The sequence below is a fragment of the Polyodon spathula genome, chromosome 47 (genome assembly GCF_017654505.1).
Source record: "Polyodon spathula isolate WHYD16114869_AA chromosome 47, ASM1765450v1, whole genome shotgun sequence".
NCBI classification, from domain to species: Eukaryota; Metazoa; Chordata; class Actinopteri; order Acipenseriformes; family Polyodontidae; genus Polyodon; species Polyodon spathula.
In genome coordinates, this window is record NC_054580.1 from 1154742 (window position 1) to 1158639 (window position 3898).

Genomic DNA, 3898 nt, shown 5'->3' on the forward strand with positions numbered 1-3898 from the left:
TTTTTTTTTAATGAAATTTATAATTAGAGTTCGGGAGGAGGGTCAGGCACCAATCTTTGCGTTGCCAAATTGAATCATTCAATTTTCGCATTAGCTAATTCAGGTAGTTAGTATTATAAATACCCTCTTCAGTTAACTCTCTCAGTTGCATTTCGATTTCATGCTCGCATCATGGTCTGTATTCTGGATTATTCAGTTTCATCGGATGATGATCTGTTTGCACCTCCTGACATCAGAGACTGGACGATCCGCAGGCTCCAGCATTCTCTTCGTAGCAACAACATCCCGTTCAAATCCACAGCACGTAAGGAGAATTTGTTTACTTTATTTTTCTCCACTCTGCAGCATCCTTCCCGCCACAGGCGCTGTGACGTCAGCACAGATCGGTGCTTTACAGCTCACCCCCAGTGTTGTCAAGTCTCACGACAAAACAAGCCAGAGTGGGTGTTCCTATAAATTCCAACCTGCGACTCTCAAGAAACAAGCCCAATGTCCAGCAGGCCCCCATAGTGGTTCCCTCTCTGTCTACTATTCCTTCTACCTTTTCAGCTTCAAGCTTTCAGCAGGGCAACACAGCCCCCTTCTATTCCTTACATCAAATGGCTGCCCAGCAGGGCCACACTCTTCTGTCCACACTTCCTTCCTTCCCATCGGTACAGCAGGCCCCTCCTTACTTCTACACTGGGTTCCCAGCAAGCCCAATTAGCAAGTTCAGTGTTCCCACCTCAGCCAGCCCAGCTCTCCCTACACTGCCCTTCGCAGTGTCTGGTATTTCCCCAAAAAAGTGCCGTACCCGTGTCCCTACGCAACCAGATTTTAGCAGGTGCAGATATTAACCTTGCTTCACCACTCACTAACACACTAGATTCCATCAGTAATAGGGTGGTTCAGTGCACCGACCTCTCAGTTGCACTTAAGACCCCTGCTTTAAATTAAGACCCCCGATTCTTCAAAACAATTACCATTTCCGAGTTCATTCTAGCTCAGCCATTTCAGGGACATCATATACAAGTTCTTTCCCAAACGCCAGCGTGAGTTGGATGATTGGCGATCGTTTTAGACTTCTCAGATAGATTCGGAGGTTCCCATTTCTTTGAATACCACAAAGCCTTCTCTGTCAAAGCCGCTGCCTGTCTCCAACAATGGAACCAGAGAATCTACTGGGCTGCACTGGACCAATACATATTCTCCTGTTTTTTCACAGGTCTTCAGCTTCTAGCATGCTCGGTATGTGGTTCCACCGCTCACCCCACCGGCCCTACACCCCGTCCCCTCACGTCCCTCCCTTGCAATCCTCCTCATCTTTTCATCCCCTCCAGAGCAAAAGATGGTCAGGGCCGCAATACTGCATACTCTGGAGGCTGCCAGATTTGTAATAACTTCAATGAAGAAACCTGTCCTATTCCGTATTTAACTTCCTTCATTTCAGCTCACCATAAATCCACCACACCCAGCTTGAATAGTTTAATTCCTCACAAAGATTTCTCCCTGCAATATGCAAAAATCGACCACACCATATTCATCATCAAAATTTCTGGCAAAAACACATGGCTGGCTAAAGCCGATATATCAAATGCATTTAAAATCATGCCCATTGACCCTGCCCTCAGGCACCTCTTTGGAGTACAGTGGCGTTCCAAATGTAACTTTTCTGTTCACCTGACGTTGGGCTGCAAAAGCAGCCCCAAGATATTCAATAATGTCAGAAGTGCTGTGCTGGATCCTCCTTAATAACACTGCATTCCTTTTCTGCTGCATCTCCTGGATGATTTTCTTCAAATTAGATTTTCACCGCACTTACCCTGCCCAGAAGATAATGATTTTCAAATCATTATTTTCAAACCTCGGCATCCCCTTAGTATTAGAAAAGACCTTGGTTCCTCTCACTTCCATCGAGTTTCTAGGCTTCCCCTGGATTCCCAATTTTCAGCTTCGGGGTGGGGGGTGGGGGGGGGGATCGTATTGTATCATATTTCAACTTTTCTGTCCGGTCCCCCCTAGGCCATTTAAAATATGCAAAGAGGATATGTCATACTCATGGATCCTTTTTGACGTAAGGAACGCTGCCTGTGGGAGCTCCTAATAAAAGAATGAAACAGCATTGCTTTGTTTTATGTCGACTGTCACCTGCTGCACGAACACATTCAACTGTTCACAGTTGCAGGTCCCTCTCTCGGCTTTGGAGGATACTACAGGGGAAAATTATTTTCTGCTCCATGGCCAGAAGAATTCATCTCCATTCTTGTACCCGATCACTCCACGTCATTGTATGGAATCTAGTTGCTGTAGCCGCATTCTTTTGGGGTTCTTCCTGGGCCCAAAAATCCATTCTTCTCTACTCAGATAATTCAGATACAGTCCAAATTAACAAAGGTCGTTCATCCTCCCACCATATAATGAGAATATTCATAAGGATTACCTGGTTATCTGTTATTCATCAGTTCATTTTCAGAGCTCAACACTCAGCCAGCTGAGTGTAATCACCAATTCTCTTTCTCGTTTCCAAATGCAGAGATTCAGAGCATTAGATCCCGAAGACGACCTCCTGCCAACTCAGATTCCTCCCTTTTCAGACCTGATATTCATGTTTGCCAACCGCTGCATTCCCTAATTCTGCAGGCTCAAGAAACAAGTATTCTCAGAATCACTCCCTGCTTACTGCAAATGTGCTGGTCATCCTGGAATCACTTTAAAAATTCTCATTGCATTCAACATTTCCTTCTCTTCATTTTCAGCTTATAGTATCATCCTGTATTATGTCCCTTAAGAACAGAGCTATAAGAGTTTCCTCCATTAAAATTTCAAATTCCGGCATCCAGTTTTTCTCACATTCATTTTTGGTGTCCCAGCTCTACACTCATCAACTCACAAATTTCACTAATCCTGAAAGGGTTTCATTGATCAATATCACCACCTATCACCACCAACGTACTCTCTTGGTGCCTCTCATCCGTACCGGCTACTCCTCCCAGTTTTTCAATAAACCTTAAAGCCCTTTTCTTTTAAACTTCTTGGGTTCCTTAGCTGCTCAGAGTCTACATCACTCTCAAATTCAACCCCCAGATTCACCCCTGTATCTCACCTCATCTGATACCTTTTTCTTCCTGCTCAAAAGAAGTAAAACTGACCAGGAAGATTAGGGAACCCTTTCCTATTTCGTTTATAAATTAAACTCCCATGGTAGCTTTCTCTCTTATCCATCTGCGTCTTTCTCAGGGCACATCACCCTCAGACCCGCTGTTTATTAACGAAAACGGAACAATCGTCACCCGTCATCGGTTCTTCTTCTTTCACCTTCGCCAGATTCTTTCCAGGTCCAGATTCACAGCTGAACAGTTCTCTGGTCATTCCTTCAGAATCATAGCAGCTTCTTGCCAAGGAGTTTCAGGCTCCCTTATCAAATGGTTAGGTTGTTGGTCCTCCAGTGCTTACCAAGTTTACATTAGAACAAATGTTATGGATCCTAAAAATGCTTTTACAAAAATGTGCTCTTAAGCGTTAGTAGCCTGCCCAGAAGGGCAATCAAGTCATGGGTTCCCAGAGGTTTGTTTCCCAAAAATGGGTTCTGTTTTCGTCTCCTGCGTGCAGATGATCATTTGTTAAAGGTTGGCTAAACCTTCAAGTGGGCTGTATTCAATACGAATCCTGGCATTGAGCCCGGCTTGTTCTTTTTGGTCTCTGCCTTGTCCAGTCGGCCAGGCAGCAAGCCCTCAAACCAAGTTAGCTTTGATGCCAAATTAATATGTATATACAACATACTTCTCTTAAAAATCGCATACTCCGCATTCTCCACAATAAATATTTGTACTAAACGATTTTGTGATTGGTGCTTGTCCCGAACTACTGAATTTAATGCTAATTTAAAGATATATTCAATTATTTGCTGGTGCAGCACATT